Source organism: Anomalospiza imberbis, chromosome 10, assembly GCF_031753505.1.
Source record: "Anomalospiza imberbis isolate Cuckoo-Finch-1a 21T00152 chromosome 10, ASM3175350v1, whole genome shotgun sequence".
NCBI lineage: Eukaryota > Metazoa > Chordata > Aves > Passeriformes > Viduidae > Anomalospiza > Anomalospiza imberbis.
The window spans coordinates 20,236,488-20,259,539 of record NC_089690.1 but is presented as its reverse complement, the minus strand read 5'-3'; the positions used below and the strand labels follow the sequence as shown (position 1 = coordinate 20,259,539).

The window sequence follows — 23,052 nt, the reverse complement described above, 5'->3', positions numbered from 1 at the left end:
TGTTCCCAGCATATCAGCAGAAGGGAGGCTCTCCTAGGAGCCCACTGCCACCTGGGCCAGGGCCAACAGATGGATACCAAGGACCTGGAGAAGGGAGGGGATGCTGGGCCAGCCCAGCTCGACTGCAAGGTGCACACTGGCAATTTAGATACTACAGGAAAAGATCAAGCAGCTTCTGTACTGCACTTATTAGAGTAGAAGCTAGGATAATGTCATTCCAGCTGATCCTGAAACTGGGAGAATTCAGTTATTTCTGAGGTACCTGGACATCTGTTCTATCCCTTCTGCAGAGGGAACGAAGCATGGGAGCCCCAAAGAGTGATGCTCCGAGAGCTTATCAAATACATGAGGGAATGGCTTGGAAAACTGGGCAGATAAATGTAGGCCCAGGCTCTGGCCAGGGCTCTCTGTGAACATACTTTCCTCAGGTTAGCATCTGGCTGCGAGTCCACTCATTTTCTCAGGTCCCTCTGCCCGTATCCTGTGCAAGTCTAACAGGCAGTCTGGTTTGCTGGGAGGATTCCTTCCCTCTAGGTTCCCCCAGCACCTTTGTGCCCATGGGGTCTGAGGTGCTCAGATCTATCAGGTGATATGACTAACACCTGCCATCTGCTCATTGTTACCTTCCCTCTCCTTTCCTGAAGGGGAGTCAGCACTAAAGTGCTCGTTCTACTCGATCTATTTTAGGAGCGTGGGCTTTCAGAATCTATGCAGCACTGCTTTAAGCTAGCAAACTTAAATCAAAGAAGTAGACCATGCTCTGGAAGGGAAAATTGAGCACTGGTCCTGTAAAAGTCTCTGGCAAGGTTCAAGAACAACACTTTTTTGCAAAAGTTATCTGCACTCCAGCATGGCCAAGGAACAGAGCTATTGCCCAGGTTTCACTCCAGGCCACAAAGCAGGGACAGATGAGGAAGGCCTTGGGAAGCATCCCACTGCTCTCCATGGAGACCAAGTCAGCCAACACAGCTTGGAGCATCAACAGGCAATGTGCTGCAGCATTGGGTTATTCCCTGCTTCCAGCAGTGAGGGGCTCCTACACAATCACACCACCTTGGAACAGACCAGGGAACAGAAACAGGTACCAATAACTGAGGGCACATCTCTGCCCATCAGACTGGAGAGAAACCTCAACTCAACCTCAGTAAAAGCACTGAGTCTACCAACAGCTGCTCCCCATATGTCATGGTCAAGGGAAAAAAGCAAACTGGGGACACAAAGGAAAGATAGAGAGAGGCCAGTGGAGAATAACTTGATTTCACTGTATTTCTTAGAGGAGCTGTGTCAAAATGCAAAGAGAAAAATCATCATAGTGTAGGAGGCTGAAAGAATTGAGATGGAGCAGTGAGGAGTCTCTGGCCCCATAAATGTTTAATTTGAGCAAAGTAGCACATAAGTAGTAAGCACAGTTTTGCTGCTGTTGCTGAACTCCACACTCCTGCTTTGATTTTTAGATGACACACAGTGAGAAGTATAAAAATAAAATAAGAGAAAAGCACCAGGGAGATTTTCATATCTGACACTACAGACAGAGCTGCACAAGCCAGCCCCACACTGAGCTCCCTTCCTTCTCTCTGCTCAGGGCAGCAGCACCACGGTGAGCAGCACACAGGGAGCTCTGGAGTGTTCCCAACTCTCGATTTCACAGCTCTGCCAGCCCAGCACAGTGCAGAGGATAACAAGAGCTACTGCACCACACCTGAGGAAGCAGCCAGGGCTGCAGATCACTGATAAAAGGCACCATGCTGCCTGCTAAGAATACTGTGAAACTGGAGAACCACAGAAGGAAGATGCACATGGAAACAGAAGAAAATGGATCCCCAGAGCCCTAGGAGCAGAAGAAGGACCCACCTGGAGCTGTTCCTCTTGCAAAACTATCCCTACAAGGACTGAGTTTCTCCCTGTGCTCCTTTCCTAAAAAATTAAATTTATCAGTAAGGATCATTCTTTCCCCATCACTTCCTTGAGTTATTCCCATTCCACTCAAAACAGTAAGTTCAAATTGGTTAGATAAATCCTGAAGAAAAGGTGCTAATTAGTGTTTCTTCCTGCCTAAAATGCAAGAAGAAATGAATGCATTCCATGACCCCTGTGAGACCTCCAGCTCCATTCTTCTTCCCTTTCCTGCTCTTTACTTCCCTTAGATTGCCACCTGGACACCATTATCTGTTTCTTTCCCCTTCACCATCAGAGAGAAGCCTATTTCCTTTCCCTACTTAAATCTTTCTCATCTCAAATTTCACTCTTTTTCCTGTGTTTATATCCACTTGCTGAAATTCAGACAACTCCTCTGCTGCCTCCATCAGCATATCTAGTCTTCCTCCCAGTCTGCAATCCTAAAGAGAAATGTAGCTTCACTAAAACCAAGCATGAAGGTTCCATTAGACCCAGATTTTACCCCAGCAGCATAACTGTTTTATTTGAATTATGTCACTTATCCCACAGCCAGCTATGCCCAAGAACTGCCTGGACAAGCTCAGAATGAGAGCAGGAAACCCTTCTGCTTAGTCTTCCTCACTGCCAGCAGGAGAGCCTCATCCAGCTGCACACACTGGAAAGGTAGGGAATAGTGCACAACAAATGCTACTGAAGTCTGTCCAGCCTCTGGAAAACCTCCACACAACAAGTCAAGGTCATCCAGGAGTACAGATTTTCTCTTTCAAAAGCACAAACAGATTTAAAAATACATACACTAGTATTTTGCCCACTCCTCAAGGGCAATAGCTTGTGTGTTTGAGGAAGTGACCATGAGATGCAACTCCAACAAGTAGTTTTCTGCTTGTGAAAAAAATTAGGAAGAAACAGAAACCCACAGCACAGCCCTGATTAACCTCCAAGGACACAACTACTCATTGCAGGTACAGACACATCAGAAGTCTCTTTTTCACTGCATTTAGCTGCTGGGGAAAACCTTGCAATGTCAGGACAGCACCCTGGACTCTTGCACACACACCTGACACAGGAAGGTATCACCTCTGACAAAGCAGGACCTCAATTGTCACTGCTGGCTGCTCTGGATTTTCAGCTTCCCAAAAGCTGATGTCATGGCATTTCTCCTTGCAAAACAATGACCTTTGCAGGTCTCTGGAGAAGGAAGCCAAATCCAACACTAAAAAGATACAGATGACAAGGAAAATGCTGGTGTGTGCTGCTACTCAAATGACAGAAAGCATTAAACACTTACACTGACACATTATGATATGATTCTACTGTAACTGAAATCTCCTGTGACACAATCATGCCATTTTTTCTTCTGAGAAACTCACTCTGAATATACAAGGTAGATGGCACTGAGAAAGGGAAGCAGCTCCATCTCTTACCAAACACTGGTGACCTCACCCTGGTATGGTACCAAGGCTGCAGAAAGGACAACACTCCAAGGAAGCAGCTCTAGGACAGACTCACAGAACAGCTCAGGAGACTCAGCCAGTCATGCTTTGTGCCAGGGAGGCTCCCTCCTTACCAGGACTGAGGTGACACAGATACTCCCCAACCAGCACCCCCTGCCTTAGAGGAAAGCACAGACACATTAAATAGCTTAAGCCATTAAAAAAAAAAAAACCATCAAAACCTTCTTCCAGCCATCACCAGAGCTGCATTTTACATCTTGCTTCTCACTGGAGAGCCAAAAGGAAACTTTCCTCACCTTTACTGACAGCAGCAGCTTCATCCCCCCAGGACAGAACCAGCTGTAAATATTGGCTTGAAATATGTATTCCCACTGGGGACTGGCACCTGTCTGTAATTGCTGGCAGCAGGGGGGCCAGGGGAGTCTCTCTTGTGCCAAACAGCAGACAAAACAAACCACAGAAAAAAATAATGCCACGTGCATATACTGCAATACATGAACCTACACAGCATTGATGGGACCACTACATCTGTGTTTAGGCTGAAATGAAAACATTTTAGAACAGCAATACTAAACTAAACTACAAAAGCTGCTTATAAGCAAAATGACTGAAAAGATGCCGTGTCCTTTATGCGGTAGATCCAAGGTGAGGAAAGGCCACAAGAGTATGTGACCAGACCATCAGAGATGGATCACAGGCCTGCAGGCCTGGACGTGAACAGAGGTCCTAGCAGAGATTCTCCATTATTATAGAGTATTATAACACTAACCCAGTTCATTCCATAAATACCACCTCAGCTTGCTAGAAATGCTTTTCTGACTGGGCACAGTAAAGAAAACACACACTGTGAGCAGAAGACCCAGGTTAATCAATGTTCTCTGTGTGTGTATGTATAGTTCAGCCACATCAATATAGACTGTAAGATATTTTTCTCCATTTGTTTCAACCATAAAATGTTCAGGAGTTAATTTAAGTTTTACATAAGAAATTCTTTACACGAGCTGATCAATAAATCAAGGTTTGAGAAAAAACAGACAACTATTAGAATTTTACTGTGGGACAGTATTTTCTACTCCGACCAGGTGGCTGTGTAAGCTGGGTTGCAAACCTGAAGGTCAAAGCTACATGCTGACATGGATTTGTTGACTGACACCAGGAAAACTAAGAAAATAGTAAAAGGAGCACACAGGAAGAAGGCCAAAATACAACTCAGTATGTCTTGTGAAGAGTAGACAAAAGTTTATGCAGGAGGAAATTTCTGGCTGCGATACAAATGTGAACTATTCCCTGAGAAACAGCCCAGTTCACCTGCTGAGTACCTGCCAGCCATTCTGTAGGAAGACAGGATGAATTTATAAGCTGGCAACTTAAGGCTGAAGAGATGGAGAGCAGTAGCAGGTGGCCTTTGATATCAAGGTCTTTGCTATTGCAGCTTCAGTACCTTCTCTTGCTCCAGGCAATCACTTGATCTCACATGATTCCCAGAAAGACCAAATTCTACTTAAGAGGTTGCAACAATGCTCAGGAAACATTTTCTTTCAAAAGACATCTTGGGAAACTGAAGCAATCAGAATGATGAGGCTTTTTGCTCCTACCAAGTGCCCAAGGTAACAAAGGTAATCAAAATAAAGGCACAAAAGAAGATTCTGACTGTAGATGGTCAGTGTCTAACACAGGGATGATATTTCAGGGTCAGATTTTGTGAATATAATCATCTGAGATGACAAGAAGAATAATTTCCTTTAGCACATGAGAGGAGCTTGCAGAGAAGAAAAGAACACTTAATGGTCCCTTCTGCCTCCCCTCTGGGTTTGCCTTTACTCTCCTCTGTAACAAACAGGTTGATCAAATTTTTTCCTTCCCACGTTCTCCATGGGGAGGGTGGCACTGCAGACACAGGCTCGATGCTCTCAGTAGTTTAAAAGCAAATGTGTTGTACAGATAATGAGTCTCAGCTACTCAGGAAGATATATTTCAACCTGAAAACCATAGAAACTAACCCTGATGGTGCAAAATATCAACCAGGGAGAGTGACAGAAGGGACTGTATTTTTTCCCAAGTGTGAGAACAGTTTCTCTTGCTCCAGACACATCATGAGTTCAGAATGGGTAGAAGTCTGTTCTCTAGGCCCTGCAGTATCTCCTGGAACCCTGAACACACTGGTCCATCTTCTTGAGGTCACCCCAAAGACAGGCAAAGGGCAGGTCAGAACAATCAAATGAACTGCTCAGGAGTATTGCATTCAACACTCTCTTGGCCAAGGGAATAATGGAATGAGGTATGGAGGGTTCTGAAGCCAGACTGCTGATAGGAGAATAAAGATAAAGCACTATCAGAAATTAGTCCTGAAGATCAATCCTCAAGCACAATGCTGAGTTAGCTCCTTGCAAAGAAGAGCAAAGCAGAACATCTTCTCCTTTAGCTAGGAGCCCATTTCTTCTCACAGGTCCCTTATTGATGGTCCCCTTGGACTAGAAGGCTATCATCCAGAAAACCAGAAAGGTTCCTGGTTGTGGCTACTGGGCACACAGCCTGCACAGCTGCATATGGGGCTGTTGGCTAACACAACAACACCTTCTCATTCCTCCCAGCTGTCTTGTTACCCTTGCACTTCCAAGAGACTAGAAATTCTGCTTCCTGAGTACTTCCCATTGAACCACCACGGGATGCTGTAGAGAGAAGGGTAAAGATTCCGCTCACACCATCCCTTGTCAAGGTCCTGGTCCTTCAATATGCTGCTCAGAAATGTTACTTCTACTGCAGTGTCACAATCCAACACCCCATGATATGGCAGGAGAGAAACATACCTTAGAAAAAGGTGGGAAAGGTACATTTAAAAAGTACTTTATGCCACTCCTCCAAACATTTAAGTATGAGCTAGACAGTGAAAGGGGTTTACTGGAGCTTCGGAGCTGCTGTGCCCTCCCTGCTTCCAGCACCAGGGAAGCAAAGCCATGGGATGAGGGTCAAACTCCTGCATGGCCAGCAGGAGTAGCACAGTTTGGTGTGATTTGGTTGGAGAGACATGACTCAAAATGGCTCAAACATCAGGTTTGAGAAAAAGCTTTTCCTGACAAACATGCAGGTCAAAGAAAATCCCATATTCCTTTGACCTCCATGTCTTACTGCAAATATTCATCTAGCTTGGGTTTGTTTGTTTTTTAAACAAAGCACCAGAAAGAATGAAAATCATTCCTAATGCACTTACATGCAACATTACTCTATTTTCACTGGTAACTGCTACTCACCCTTCTTCTACTCCAAATTCTGATACTCTCCCCTCTCACCACCAAGACTGAGAGTTGACACGTCCCTCACCCTTTCTTCCCCTCTTGTTGAAACCTTATTTCCACTGCTCTAATAGTTCTTGACTTAACTGGGACAATGAAAATTATTCTGGGCTTCTCTGTCCTAGCAGTTAGTCTATTCTGTATTAACCATCCAGAGCACTGCAAAATCATACTGAAGCCCCAGGCAACCATTCTAGCGCTTCCTTAAATTCCTGCTTTAATCAAATTGCCCATTTTTACTGGACATCTCTCTCTCTCTCTCTCTCTATATATATATATATATGAACTTTTTATACCAAAAAATCCTTCAGTGTTAAGAAAATTCAGAAAAGCCCATTTAAAAGCATTCATTCCAAGGGCTCACAATAAGCTCAATTTCTACCCAACTTTAAAACAGAGCTATTCCTTATGCAAGATGGATTTTTTCCCTATCCTTTTAAGCAAGATGCAAAAGCATTTATCACACTTAAGAACAGAAGCTTCAGTGAATATTACACATGAATGAAATCTATAATTCCATTCACTAGTTTAGGCATGGAGCTGAAAGGCCTGGCTTTCAAAAGCTGGCTACACAATGGCTCCCTAGGCCTATTTTAATCTAAACTACCACATTCAGCCACCCAAGCCAAAGGAGAGGAATTTTTAGGTGCACTCATCTCAAACTCTGACCTTTACTTTGTATCACCTGATGTCCAATATCCACACCATGGCACCATTAATTTCTTTAAGAATTAAAGAATTCTCCTTTCAGAATGAAGCAAAATGCAAATGCAGTGACCTACACCTTACTCCATTACAGAGCTGTGGCATTTCTGCTGGGGAAACAGCAAAGGGAAAATTTCTGTACTGTACTGTGAGAAAGTAAATCTCTTGCATTTTTCAGATGGCACTTCCCAAAAACTGTCAATCATTTTAACTGCAAGAGACAGCACACTACATAAATGTATTATGACTTTCTAGAGAAGTGCATCCAGAAAAGCCTTTACTTGGAGACACATAACCTGTCTGGAAACTCTTCTATCAGGAAAAAAATCAGGGCTGGTTTCCATTTCCTGGAGTCTGTGCCTGAGAGAAGCAACCACAGCTTGCGTTCACCACCAAGTTACACTGTCCAGTTTCTCAGTGAACACTCTCTCATCCACGAGCAAGGCATTAAGCACCAGCTCATTTTGCAGCCTCCACTCTGCCCATCCTGGGGCTGGAAAGAGAGAGGGCTGGCTGAGGGCTGGTATCAGCACAGGGCAGAGCAAATAAAGATATCAGTGTAATCACCTTTGAGATAAGGCAGCCAGTGCAAGCACAGCTGTCTACAAAATACACAGCAGAGAAGCAGACATGCAAAGTGTAAGCAGGAGTTCTGTTAGACCTGAAATTACCTGGACTGAGATACAACATCCTCTGCTACTGCCGCAACATTCTGTCAAGAAAACATTACGTTTTCCCCTTCTTACCTTCCCTCTCAGGACAGAGGGGCTCTATTTAATAGAACACAGCTCCATTTTGCAAGTACAACAGAAAAATACAAAGTAACAGCACACAGTCAGGTTTTGGGTGGTAAACTATGCACACTCTTTTCCCTTGTAAGTTACAGCTGTAATGGAGAATGCCAGGACAAGGAAGAATGGTTTGAAACTAAAAGATGAGAGATTTAGATTGGATGTGGATGTTAGGAAGAAATCCTTCCCTGTGAGGGTGAAGAGGCCCTGGCACAGGTTGTCCCATACCTGAAAGTGTCCAAGGCCAGGATGGACAAGGCTTGGAGCAATCTGGGATAGTGGAAGGCATCCCTGCCCATGGCAGGGGGTGGAATGAGATGATTTTTAAAGTGCCTTCCAACCCAAACCATTCTGGGATTCTATGAAACCATCCAGTTTACTGTGAGTCCTTTTTCTGCTCCATGTCATGTACCAGTGGCAGGGTCCCTGATTTCAGCCAGCCCTGCTCAGACTCCACACAGGTGATGCTCTGGCAGTACCAGCAACACCAGGAGAAAGGCAGGACAGAGCTCACCAAGGGTGTGTGGTACCCACTTGGAGCCACCACCTCAAACCCTTGAAGGTGGGTGAAATAGCAGCTGAGATTGCCTGCACTTACCTTCATAGCCTGGGACTTTAATTGGAGCACACTAGAGTGCATCAATAACAATTTTAGAAGAAAACAATACTGACTTCATTTACTTTCACAAAACCTTTGCCCTCATCTTTACTGACTAAAAGCATCAAAGAAAGGTCAAAATAGCTTAATTTTCTTCTGCGCTGGACAAAAAGGCACGAAGAACAGACAGTAAATTTAGCTTTCTTCATTTGCACTGGGGCTTAAGGAAGGAGAGAAGGAATTTATAATCAAATCGACCCCAGCATAAACTGGTTGCTTTTATCATGGCTGTGTAAACCAAATAAGAGAAATAAGAGAAAACCAGAGATTAAAGTAGAGATTAAAAAGATGTATCACCTCAAAGACAGTGGTTAGATTTCAATGCAAAAAAAAATTGTGGTAACAGACATCAGAATACAAAAAAATGAGCAGCTTTCTAAACATAGCTACTCCAAAATAGCAGGATGTGCAATGCTCAGGCACCAGAGAATGGAGATCAAGTCAAGTGGTTAATGAATTAAATAAAAGTGAATTGTGGTCCTTATCAGTAATGCTGAATTCTCCTTTACCTGGAAGCACTGAGCAAACATTATTTTAACAGAAATGTAATTCTTCTTCAAGATGGCAAGTGCAATGTGCTTGAGAAACAATATAATCTTATTTGATTAGGGGACCTGCAGACAAGCAAAGCTACCTGGCAAATTTACAGTTTCTTTATTGCTGCACCTGTATCTACTAATCAGTATCCAAAAGTTACACATGGCCAGAACATAATCAAACAGTTTTTTAAATGCATCCACACAATATTTAAATGTAGGAAAAATATATCTTGAAAAGAGAATTGTTTTACTCACGCAGCTGGAAAAAACACCATGGGAATCTGAAACAATGTCTCCTTTTCCCTCCAATGTGATTACGGGTTTTTACAGTTTGTTCTCTTTATTAAATACCAGCCTAAAATTCTCTGCTTAGCAAAAATTATTTTCTTAACAGCAGATCTTAATAAAAGAAGGATGTGCAGTGGTTTTAGTCTTGATGCTTTCTAACTAAACTGGGCTGCAGACAACGCTTGGCACAGAAAGGTCCCAGACCAGGAATTCCTGAAGTTTTGCTCATGGCAATTTAATTACAGTGCAGTGGGCAAACAGCTCAGCCCAGGCTGAGGCTGATTGTACACTGCGCCATTAAGGGGATCCATCAGGCCACAGCGGTGATATTTCACATCCAGTTAAAGCAAAACAAATGGTTCCCAACACAGCAGCTGAAACATCCCAGAAAGGCCACGTTCGTCCAGCAGCCAAGTCAAATCCACTGCTTTAACACTGGCTGTAAATTCAATGTGGGGATGAATCTTATGGATCTTCTACAGGAAACTTGGTGTGTCTCAGGCTGCTCACACTGCTTGTGCCACAGCTCAGCAGCACCTACTGGGCTTGCAGTTTATGATGTGGAACCCTCGGGGTCCCCAGGAAAGAGAGAGAAGCACACAATGAGCTGGACTTTTTAAAGTGTCTTTGGAGGTGGCCGGAAGGGCTTCCCTTGGCAGAAGGATATAAGCAAAGCCCTGAAGGAAGCGCCAATAAAATAAAGATGTAAATAGAAGTTGATGCAGCTCTGCCTCACAGCTCTGACCTCCAATGGCCTGGTCAGCTCCCCCAGAATAGTCTCAGCCACGCAGCACTGGAAACATTCTCTCTCTCGGATAAAATAAGGATGGTAACTGATTCTGGCTGGGCAGCATCATCCAGTTTTTGCCCAAGGTTCAAACTGTCCATATTTTGTCAAGATGCAGGTTAAATTGATGGCATATTTTCGTCCTAATGAGACAAGAATTTCATCCAGAAACACCAAGGCATTTTCAAATCCCATAAGGCCATTAGTGATGATATACTGAGGCAGACAGGCAAGGAGAGATCCTCCCAGGGATCTCTACACCTATTCAAGGTTTATAGTTAGGATAGAAGCCTGATACAGTCAAATCTCTACATGAAAAACAGACACAAATCCAGACTCCAGACAAAACCCAGTGGTTATCCAATATCAGAACGTGTGCACACTGCAAGTCACTCTTAGGGTGCATGGGTGGGCCAGTGGATAACATGCTCTTGTCCCTTGCTGGTAGAGCTTCCCAGTGAGCACAATGACTTGAAGCACCCTGTCCCTGTCCCCATGGAAGCTGCAAATCTCCTCCAGGAGATGTACCATGTCATCATACGTTACCCAGAGAGGTTGTGTCTTCCACACCCCTGGAGTTGTTCAAGGCCAGGCTGGATGGGGCCCTGAGCAACCTGATCTAGTGACTGGCAGGGGGTTGGAACCGGATAAGCTTTAAGGTCCCTTCCAACACAAACCATTTCATGGTTCTAGGATTCTACAGTCCTTCCTGAGCCACCTTCTGGCTGCAGCAGCTGCTGGAGAAGCACAGTTCACAGAGCTCCAGCCCTCCCTGCAGCAGCCCAGCAGGGACAAACTGCTGAAGGCTCCAGAGACAGCTCTGAACACTGTGTGCTCCAGTGCCCCCATGGGATGCACTTCCTTCCCATGCCCTGTCCTGCAGGAGGGATGCAGCTGGAGCAGGCACCACGTCCAGCCCACAGGCCACCTGGCAAGGTGCCTCTGATCAAGAGCCAAGAACCAGAACTGTTTTACTGGAAATATCTCCAAGTACTTCTCAGCTACTGTTGAAAATCCCTCCTCGAACAAGGCTGGAACAGCTCCTGGCTCCAGTGCAGGTGCCTCTCCCCAGCTGCACACCGTGAGAAGTCTCTGTGCTGACAAAATCTGCTGGAGTTGTGATAGCAGCTAAGAAAACAGCGAGTAAACAACACACAAGAAATAAGAACAAGTACTCAGAGCAGGAATACCAGCACAGCCTTATATTTACTTAATGACTCATCCAGAGGAGGATCTGTCCCTTTAGGCTTATGGCCAGCATGAGAACAGGTAATAGGAGAGTGTATGAAATCACCGGAGCTCAGCTCCTCCTGACCTCTGAGAACAAAGAAGCCTCAGAACAGCAAAAGTTATCCTCTTTTCACTCTTCACTCTGTTGCACAATCTTTCTCCACAGAGTAAAGTCACACTATTTACAGACTGGGAAAGGAGAAAGCAAAAAGAAAAGAAAGTATTTCTGCTCATCCACACAACAGCAAAACACAGACTACACCAGAAAAGGTATTTCCCAGTGATATTCCCTAGCTTTACCGGGTTTTTGGCAAAAGGTTCACAGAAAACATCTGAAGAGGACACTTGGAAAACACAAGCACTTAGGAACGACAGGAGAGCTTTTAGAACTCAGTCACACCTTTTGCTTTGGGGCTTTCAGGCTTCCATCCTTTTATGCAGAACTGTGCAGATCATACCAGACACCAAAGACCAACAATGAATGTGAACAATATTTTTCTCTCCAGCTACAAGACTTTTCTTCCTCAACAAGTAAAATCCCTGACACTACATCCTCTTGTACCTGACAAGTCCTACACTCCTGAGAGGCTCTGCTGCTACCAAGTATACCAATGTTCAAGGAACTCACATGGCTAATAAACTTCAAATCTATAAAAGCACATGAAGAATTCACTCTAGGCTGAACTTCTACTGGGATTTTTTCCTCACATGGAAAAGCATTTATGTACAAAAGGCCTGTGACACCAGTGCTGAACATTTTCAAGCAATTTCTGTGCAGGCAGAATGACAACTGACAACCACTTATTCTTCACCCTTTACACTCCACTATTGTCTTCGAATTCAGAGCTGCTAGTTGGCTCATGCTAAAAAACAGAAAAAAAATATTAACAAAGTAGCCATCAGAAAGGCAAATTTAATTTTAAAAAATAAGAATTAATGCTGCTAAGTGGGCAAACTTAGGCCTACATAGCTCATGGCTTCCTTTTATATGTTATTTATTAAAGTGAGAGTAAAGTCTAAACCAAGATATTTTAAACCTTAACTGTCTCAGAAATGCTGGTTTTATTTCAATGATGAGTGCAGGACTTATGTAACATTTCCCATTTTGATTTCTGTTACTAAAGGATTTTAAAACAAAACTGTACGGTCACTGCCTACAGCCCTAAGGGGTTGAGTACAAAAATAACATATAAGATATCACAAATCTACAAAATACAATTCTGATTTAATTTCATTCAAGCATTATGTTCTTTACTTTGGGGAAATTACTTTATCATCTTTGATAGCAAGCACTCTTCTTCAGCTCTTCTGAGCACTGAAAATATCATTTGAGGTACGACTGGAACAAAACTTGAAAATGCTTTATGTAATTTAATACCCTTGCCAAACTAAACCAAAGTTTGCCTTACAAGCTTAACTTTCTCATGCTGCAAATAAAACACCTACATTTTCTCCACTCACCAGAAAATATCTGTGTTCCCAATGGCTCACCTCTTTCACTAAGCACTCCAGCTTTTTCAAAGGCTTCTAAATAAATGATAATTCATTAGTGGAAAATATTCCCTGCTTCCCCCCTGTTTCTCCTGGTGATAAAATACACATTTTCACAAGCAAGTTTCCATGGGTTGTGCCAGCCCAGAGAGGCAGTGTCAGGCCAAGCTGGAATGAGGGTGGATCTGCCTTTGATTAAGGCCCAAGACATCAGGCAGCCCATCTGTCACATACAAAACCTACTCACCTTCAGGACATGTTATTTTCCAGTAGGAAAGTGTGAAAAGGCTCATTTTGGAAGATGTAATGGTCCATCGGTTTTTGTCCCTTATTCTCTTTGCTGTTCCTCCCAAATTGGTGTTCTGGAGATATAAAAAGAACTTCAACTTAAAATACAGCTCAGATAAACACTAAATTTTTTCTGCTTTTTACCAAGCCCACTGAAAGGTCACCTGAAACCCATCTGATGATCCAGTCACTGAATTACTGCTCTCTTATCTCAAAGAAGGCTGTAAGGAATTATTTCCTCACCCTTGCCACCCTCACAGCTTACACATCTACCATCCACAGTAGCATACTGAGAATTCATCCTGACGATTGGGAATGGGCAAGGGACTTATTTAAAGTCATACTGGTGCCAGAACTGAGAATTACACTGTGTTATCAGAAATCCCTTTTCACCTTGCCTGCTACATCTGACATATATTTAATACACTTAGGTTTATGTCAAAAGCATAAACACTGAACTGTTCTGCTGAATTTTGCTACAATTCTCTTGATGACAGATTACCTTCCTTCTCCTCCCCACAGACACTTGGGTCCAACTGTGCAGCACAACCAGGGCACTTCTCACCCTGCTTGGGACTAGGAGGAGTTGGACATATGTTTGCAAAATTAGGCTGAAAAGGCAAAGCAAAAGCACTGGGAGTGTAAATGAGCAAATGCCACGTTAGAAGCAATATCCCTGGCAGTCCCATTTTGCAGCCAAAATAATTAGATCACTGGCAAGAAACATCCCAAGTAGCTAAATGGTGTGTTACGAGAATAACCAAGGTCACTTCTCTTACATCCGGCTTTCTAAAAAGATGCCTCCCTCAAAAACTTAACCCTAGGGCTCTATCCAAATTAAAAATTCACTGTTGATGTACATCAATACAAACCAAATCAAAGTACTCCAGAGCCTGCCAAGTGCTGACTGCCCAAGGAAAGGCCACATGCCTTCTAAGTGAGAGAAATCTCCATCTGAGAGCCACCTAAACTCTGAGACTGCTGCTGCTGCTGGGTGTTCAGAGATAACTGCCAACTCATTAAAATCCCACATTATAAGTTTATTAAATATGCAAACATTAATGGAATTGGACTAGCAGCTACTTCAGCAGATAAAATTTCAGCGTCGCACATCCCGCAGTTCCCGTTATCAATGTTGTGTCCTTTTGGAAGCATCTGTGAAAGAGTCACAAAGTTGCTCAAGGCAGTGAAACCCTTCAACTCTTTCAGATTACTCAGGTCACACTCTGAACGTTCCCACTAGCCTAGAAAAGACTCCTGCTTCCTAATAATTACTCCTGCTTCCCAATAATTGCAGCTCAGTATCTACTGTCCATTTCCACTTTCACACTTCACTGCTGGAGATGCAAAGTATCCCGAAGAGTTTTTCTCCTTTTGGGAATATCTGTAGGACAAGTCCCACACCTCTTTGCAAGCTCACAGGTATAGAGGTTTTACACATATCCCAAATTCACAGTCCTTGTCAACTTGCTGCTGGAAGAACTACAAAGGGAAGAGCAGAGTGTCACACAGACAACAGGGATTAAAGAAAAGTGCTTAAAAAGCAGCTGTCCTGAACTTCAGGTGACTCCACACATGCAGGTGTGTGTAGAGCTCTGCTTGGAGCTCCTCCTTTCAACTCTCTCAAACACAAGCATCAGTCCCTCCTGCAAACACCACTCTCAGTACATTGTGCTCCACAAAATGCAGCTTCATTCCTGGGTTACTCTGCAAAGTCCCAGTGCCTGGTGAGTGTCTCAACAAACCTCTAGGGTTTTGCTGTAGAGTGACATCAGACTTGGACTCGGTCTTCACTAATGCTATCAGCATAATCTGAGTTAGCCTGAGAGAAAGGAGGACAAGAAATATCACTCAGCACACAGAGAATAAACAAGCCCCTAAGAGTCCCTAATGCACCTCCAGGTGACTGGCAATTGCCTTGCTCTCTCAGTGGCTTCAAAGAAGGTCTGGAAGATTTAATCCTCTAATTATGGAAAAATAAGTGTGGCCTAGCACCACCTTCTTGGAGATGTGAGGTTTCAGCAAAAAGAAGGAAATGAAATCGTAGGGAATAACCTTGGAAAAAGCATGACTTACAGGGGAAGAAGGGAAATGAAGGAGTATGAAGTGAGCTCCAAAGAAAACACTGAGCTCATTGAGCTCAAAGAGGCTGAGCAGGTTCTTTACCACCACCTTTCCTGGTTCCAGTGACAGTCTGGAGAAGTGCGGGCTGTTGTAATTGTCAACAGCTTCCCAGAACCAGCACATGGGATGCAACACTGAAGTTTGTGTTTCTTTCAGTCCTGCAACCATATGGGCTTCTCAGAATAGAAGGTTCAAGGATGCCTTGGCCAAGAGGGATCAACAAAATCCCCCATCCATCACCTGATGCAACACCAGGCATCACATGTTGCAGAACCTTGAGCAGCAGCCAGTTTGAGGTCAGGCACACAATAGCCTCCCACTCCATGAACCAGGAAGCCAGGGCTTAGGTTTAGATTTTTTAAAGGAGAACTGAATTATTTTGGAAATTAAGGCAAAGAGGGACTTCAAGGTAATCTAGGTTCTGAAAATGGACCTGCTCACATGGATTCTGGGGACTGATCTTTGCTACTTCACTGTGTTCAGAAACACAGAAAAGCAGCCAGCTCATGGCTGGCCCAAAGGTCAGCTATTCTCTGACAAAGCAAAGGAAAACCCATACAAATCCTTTTACCTCTCAAGACACATCATGATGACTTTCTGTTGCAGACAGTACATTGTGGCCCTAGACACGGGGAAAAATGACTGTGCAAACATTCCCTAAGGCTCTGAGCACTAGGAGGCTTCTACGCAGGTATGTGCTCTGTCAACTGCCCATTTTGTCAGTCCACTGAGCTCCTCAACTTGACTGCACTACACAGAGCACATGAACAGTTTGGATTATCTCTGCCCAGAGAGCTACTGCCCGCAGGAACATGCAATGGATAACTGAACACAAAAATAATGCTTGTAGGTTACAGCCAGCACCCTTGTTCTGCCCACCAGGCTGCAAGAGGAACCTCTATCCATGAGAAGACACTAAATCAGTTAACCAGCACCAGTATTTCCTCCCAGTAGACAGACAAGCACATTGAAACTACAGGACACTGGGCCTTGGGGAATGTAAATAACCCATTAAAGAAGAGCTCTGCTTGTAAGGGAACCAGGGAGGTCACAGTGCTCTGTGTCAGGTATATGACACACTGACCAGTGCTCAGGGACACAGGAGTCCTTCCAGCAACCCTACAGCTACAGCAACTGCTAAACATTCTTATACCCAAAGTGGTGTCCCAATGTCACCAAGCAACATGGCCAACTTTAATGTCCAGGTTGTAAGGAAAACAGGCAGAAAACAAATGATTCAGTGAAAACTCAGCCATCCATCTGCCACCTGCTGAGGTCCATGGCACCACCAGCATGAGAGCCCAGCACTCTCTTTCCTCCACCAACATGGAGGTGTCAGGCTGACCTTAAGGCAGCAGCACTGGGTACACAGCATCAGTGGGAAATTCCTCTTTGAGGGATACCTGAGTAGCCCAGACACAGGGAAGGATAACATTGCAAAGAAATTTCATCCCCCTTAGCACAGAGACATCCTGCCACAGGCCAAAGGTCACAACTGTAGTGGCACCAGCTAAGAGTGACAATTCGACCTCACAAGACAGGCTGGCACACTGATCAGGAGATATGGATGCTGGGGACAATGCCCTTCATCCACGAGTTGCAGGGCAAATCTGTTGAGCTAAGATAGAAGGAAACAAAACACACAAGTCTCTGAAATGTGGACAAGGTGTTTCCTGGCAACAGTAACAAACCAATGGAGTAAAATGGATGTTTTCTCAGCACTTTGCTGTCGGGTGACCTCGCTACCACCCTTCTGCAGGAGACAGGATCCTCTCTGACAGAACCACCAGCAGCAGCTGACCCAGCACAGTGACCAAAGCTGACACTGCTGCACTCCCCTCTGCTCGAATCCAAGGTTGGATTCCTGACCACCTTCTCCCCAAGGGAACTCCAAAAATAGCCTCTCCTCACTCAAGGGAGTCCATGCCTGAATAAACCACAGGCAGAGGCCTCTGTTCACAGCCCACACCACAGCAGCTCGCCTGCTCTGGAGGGGGATGCGAGGAGAAATGTAGGCCACACATGCAGAGAAAAAGAGACATCCAGAGTTCAGAGATTCCATTGGCAGAGTCAGGACGTGAATGCCCATTAAAACAGCCTGCAAGTGCTGGGGTACAGCTGAACACCAGCCAGGCAGGCTAAGGACAAAACACACCTCATCAGACAGTAAAAATCTTGTGGGCTATTTCCCCCACTAAACTGCTTGATGAATCATTAAAGAATACCTTTGTGATGTAACTATTCAGACTTACACAAAGAAGCTTTGTAATTAGCTCTCAAAGTAATCCTCTGGCCACCATCTGGAGCTCAGCCTAAAACTTGACCTCAATCACACCAGACAGCCACACATCCGTGACACACACCTGACAGTGAGTCACACCGATACACTGCATTCACAAAGTGGAGAAAGTTGACAGGAATGCTAAAAACTCGAGCCACGTTTTACTCTACAGGTTCTTCAGTTCACACCCATCACACTTTAAGGAAATGGTTTCAAAAAATAAAACATTAAAAAGCAGGAGTCATCAACCCAATCCTGCATCTAAAACAAAATGTTTCTTCCATCAAAACCTCAGTTTATAGTAAACAGAGTTGACACATGACATACCCAACCTTCTTCCAATAACACAGGAGAAAAATCTTCCTAGAACCAGATTCTGACAGAAAACAGACTTACCACAGATATAAAATAACTTATTCCCCCAGGTATAAACAGCTCAAAATATTTTACTATTAAAGGATGGCAAAATTCTTTTACCTAAAGCACCATAGATGACTGGATGTTCTTTTTTTGCTAAAACCTTCTGATTAGTTTGAAATTCCTGTTCCCCACAAGCAAATAAAATCTAAGATGCCTACCATCTCTTGTAAAGCCTCTTAGCTAGAGAAAAATTAGTTTTCTTTAATATACAGCTCTATGTTGCTTGCTGAGCTCCCCACAGCAAAGCAGTCAAGAATGATACATGCCACGTCACCAATAACAAAATTTATCTTGTCAGTCCCAGAGGAACTCTATTTCCAATGAAGTTTAACACGCAGATTTTAGACTTTTGTAAAAAGCCCACAAAACAAGGAAAGACGTATGGAGCAGGCTGAAAGTGCTGAAACAGTTATTGCTTAGTTCATATCTGAGAGCAAATCTCTGCAAGAATGAGAAATGTTTATTTTTTCTAGGGATCACGTGTCTATAAAGCACAAAGAGCCTTCTGTAGTAGGAGCCATGGTCCCAGAGCAGAGACCTCCTACCAGCTGGGCTCCTGGCACACACAATTCCCTCCAGCTCGAGGGATGGTTAAATACAAATAAGAGCAAGATTAGAACAGACCACCAGATGTGGCACCACCAGGGAGACCCCAAATTCCAGTCATTTCACTACAGAGAGACAGACTGGGGCTGTCACCACTGCCAGGCACAGACATGGTTGCCTCCTCACATCATGCAGACTCCAGCCCTGGACATGGGGACACTGTGGGGGTTTTCTGAGCCTCCTCTGGGACCACTCCTCACAGCCAGATTGGCTTCAGTTCGGCAGGGGGTGGTTGAAAGTGATTATCTTTGCCACAACACCTTTCTCCTGGCTGCAGCTTCAGCAGGGATTACTCAAGACCAAAGTTCTACACAAGTCAATATTTAACTTGAGCTCTGCACTGCTGAGACCCACCTGAAATATTTGATATAGTCATTTATTAAAGCTTATTAAAGCTGCCATTTCTAACAAAAAAAAAAAAAAAACAGGCAAGTTATCTTCTTCATGAGAACTTGTGAAGAAAAATTCTACAGTTAGAGCCAGCATAAGTAATTTTAAGAAGGGAACTAAAGGAAAATGCTTCCAAGAAAGGAGATCTAAACAATGGGAGGTGTACACTGCAGGGCAGGTTCAAGGCAGGGGCAAGAGCCACACTGCAAAAAGCATTTAAAACCAAACCACACCAAGGTCTGGAAATTCAGCATTTATTCCAGAAGTAGTATTTTAACATTGCAATTAAGCCATTAATCTGTGTCACAAAGGCTTATATCTGTCTTGCACATTACAAGGAGAAGCATTTATTCTCCACTAATTACCACTAAGTATGACCTGCTGTACTAACACAGACTTTAAAATAACACAATAAACAAAAGTGATTTTTTCCAGATTAATTGCTCCTAGTCTTAGTGAGGGTGAGAAAGTGCTTATATTAAAAAAAATTCTCTGCATGCACCTGATATAAATTTTTGCCAATAGTCTCACCTTCTATCTTTTTGGAGAGCTTTCTGCTGTGAGAAACAGCTGTTAACATATAATTCAGGCCAAAAGTGAGCAACTGAGTAATTCCTCCTTTCCTACACCTGTTTCAATTCTTTATCCACCTGTTCTCTGTGATTTCTTTATTTGCTGTTAGCACTCCCACCTTTACATTTACCAAAAACTGTTTTTGTTCTCTAAACAAGAACATCTGTTGTAGCAATGATTCCTGTGGAGTTATGGGTGAAAATCACCACAGACAGCATTCTAAAAATGCCCCAGTTCTGTATTTCTAACCCTTCAGAGGTACCAGTTTGGTCAGCATCCAAAAGGAAACTTTGTCAAGAAAAAAAATTACTTCTGCTGGGAAAGAGTGAAAGGAAGAGGCTGAGGATATTAGGAACATCTGGAAATAAGGATTAGTGCACAGCTTTCATCCCAGAAAAATCCAAATCAAAACAACAAACACCACCAAAAAGCCAAACCACAAACACCAGGACCGTCCAGCAAAGTGTAGCCTCAGGGAACACTTTGAGGAGCAGCTTAACTGGTTTTGATCCCTGTCACTGCCTAATGGGTGGGCCTGCCTCTCCCTGTTGGATGCACAGGCACAGACACACAGCTCCATGGATTCAATTTCCATATGGTGCTAATTGCCAGTGGGTTTGGCACTTGAATCCAGCCCACCACACCACCACTTACACATGCACTTGAGGAGTAAGGAAAACAGACAAGCAAAGGGATGGAAAAAAGATGCACAGGGCTCCCCTTTCCAACAGTAATATAATACCAAACATGTTCCTGAAATTCCATGCTTCCAGACCCATACAGCTACCACAAAAATGCAAGCTTTCACAGTTCAAATGCCTCCTTGGAGCAATCAGATCATGACTCCACTCCATCTTGGAGTGAATGCAGAAAGTATTTACCTTTATTTTTCTGCTCTGCTTCAAGAATGAGATCAGTATATTAAGAGCAACCTACCTCTGAAGCAGTAAAACTACAGGTTAAAAGAATAACTGCAAGTGAAGTCACGGCGAGGTCTCAGCATTTTCCAGCAGCAAAATTCCCACAGAGCTCAAATGAGAGAGGAGGCAGGTTCTTGTCTGTTTTATCTAAAGGTTTTATTTACATAGCACTACACCTGCAGGTGTTACTTACACCCAATTGCCATCCACTTAGCAAAAGTGAGGCATAGTACAAGACTGTGCCCAGGGCAGCGCTCTTCCCTACAAGGAGAAAAGAGGAATTGTTTGGATTGGAAGGGATTTTAAAGCTCACCTCATTCTAGCCCCTGCCATGGGTAGGGAGACCTTCCACTATCCCAGGTTGCTCCAAGCCCTGTTCAACCTGGCCTTCGACACATCCAGGGCTGGAGTAGTCACAGCTTCTCTGGGCAACCTGTGCCAGGGCCTCACCACCCTCACAGCAAGGAATTCCTTCCCAATATCCCACCCATCCCTGCCCTTTGGCAGTGGGAAGCCAATCCCCTTGTCCTGCCACTACAGTTCCTGCTTTCCCTCATTAACTTAAGAGCTGCACTTCTCTGGGCTAAGCCACATAGCCCAGGCGAAGCATCCACTAAACTCATCCCATCTGCTCTCCCAAACTTCTGCCAGGTGAGAGAAGCATCAAAACTCCTACGCTTTTTTTTTTTTTTTTTTTAATGGAGAGGGCACAAAACCATTGCAGCTTGTGCTGGTCTTTGTTGTTATCAACAGCCCCCAGACAAGATTAGGACAGACACCACAGGCTTAGCTCCGGCGGGATTCGCTCCAGGTTGTCTGGCGACTGACTGAAACGCTTCCTGCTGCCCGGAAAGCAGCGATAACACCCTGGGACTGCTCACCTGCCTCTCAACAGCCACCGCCAGCACCTCGGCGGCGGCTCTGACCGCTCTCTTAAATTGGAAAAAGTCCCTTTTTTATATCAAATATACAAGCGTGACAGCTCCGCGCCTGCAAACAGGAGCGCAGTTTCCTGAGCACCCCGAAAGCCGGGCACCCCATTCCCCGAGCACCCCGTGCCCCTGAGCACCCCGGTTACCTGCATACCGCATTCCTGAGCACCCCGTACCGAGCCCCGCGTTCCTGGGGCACATCATTCCCTCAGCACTCCGTCACTCGGACACGGCGTTCCCTAAGCATCGCGCTCTCTGTACCCTCCGTTCCCGGCGCCCTCCGTACCCCGAGCTCCCCGTTCCCTGCGCAGCCCGTACCCCGAGCCCCCCGTACCCCGAGCTCCCCGTTCCCTGCGCAGCCCGTACCCCGAGCCCCCCGTACCCCGAGCTCCCCGTTCCCTGCGCAGCCCGTACCCCGAGCCCCCCGTACCCCGAGCTCCCCGTTCCCTGCGCAGCCCGTACCCCGAGCCCCCCGTACCCCGAGCTCCCCGTTCCCTGCGCAGCCCGTACCCCGAGCCCCCCGTACCCCGAGCTCCCCGTTCCCTGCGCAGCCCGTACCCCGAGCTCCCCGTTCCCTGCGCAGCCCGTACCCCGAGCTCCCCGCTACCTGCGCAGCCCGCTCCCGCAGCTCCACGTCCCCGGCCGGCTCCGCCCCGCGCCGGGCCCGTAACGTCACCTCCGGCAGCGCCGGCTGCGGGTGGGCTTTAAAGCGGGGGCGGGGCCTGAGCGGTGTGGGTGGGGTGACGGGGCGTGGCCGAGAGCCGCAGGAGCACGGGAGGGGTCGGAGGGGCGTGGGCGGGACTTAAGGCGTGTGGGCGGGGTCTGATGGAGCGCGAGAGGCTCGGGGCGTGGGCGGGGTCTTGGGACGTGGGCGGGGGGGTCTGAGGGGATGGGCGGGGTCTGAGGGCTGGGGTGTCGGCGCACGGGGGCGTGGTCTAATGCGGCGTGGGTGTGGCCTGCGGCGGCGCGCGGGCAGGTGTTGGGCGGGAACGCGTGAGGCGGCCTCGGGCCGTGCCCCTGAGGGGCCGGGCACAGCGCGGGCGGCCGGACCCGCAGCCCCTCGGGCCGTGCCCCTGAGGGGCCGGGCACAGCGCGGACGGCCGGACCCGCAGCCCCTCGGGCCGTGCCCCTGAGGGGCCGGGCACAGCGCGGGCGGCCGGACCCGCAGCCCCTCGGGCCGTGCCCCTGAGGGGCCGGGCACAGCGCGGGCGGCCGGACCCGCAGCCCCTCGGGCACTGGCTGGTCGAGGCGGCCACCTCAGGCCGTCCTCAGGTGCTCCCGACGAGCCCTGGGCCGGGCGGCATGTGTGCAGGAATCCCAGCTGGCCAGGGCAGGGCTGCCGAGAATTGGGACAGCATCACCTGCGTGGGCCGGCACAGACAGACGAGC

The 23,052-nt window shown here is 45.9% G+C and overlaps 1 protein-coding gene across 4 annotated transcripts in view; it reads right to left on the bottom strand.

Annotated features, from left to right (window-relative positions):
- MAP3K13 (mitogen-activated protein kinase kinase kinase 13) overlaps positions 1 to 20,367 on the bottom strand; it is a 67,396-nt gene extending 47,029 nt beyond the window's left edge. The window contains exons 1-2 of one of the 4 annotated variants that reach the window (XM_068201116.1): positions 20,258 to 20,367; positions 13,377 to 13,491 (exon numbers count right to left, since the gene is read on the bottom strand). The gene's annotated coding sequence lies outside the window, so the exon portion shown is untranslated. Of the gene's footprint in view, positions 1 to 13,376; positions 13,492 to 13,941; positions 14,022 to 19,769; positions 20,131 to 20,257 lie in introns of those variants that run through there. The other 3 variants (XM_068201115.1, XM_068201119.1, XM_068201117.1) reach the window with 3 other exon arrangements.
- Positions 20,368 to 23,052: the final 2,685 nt, after the last annotated feature.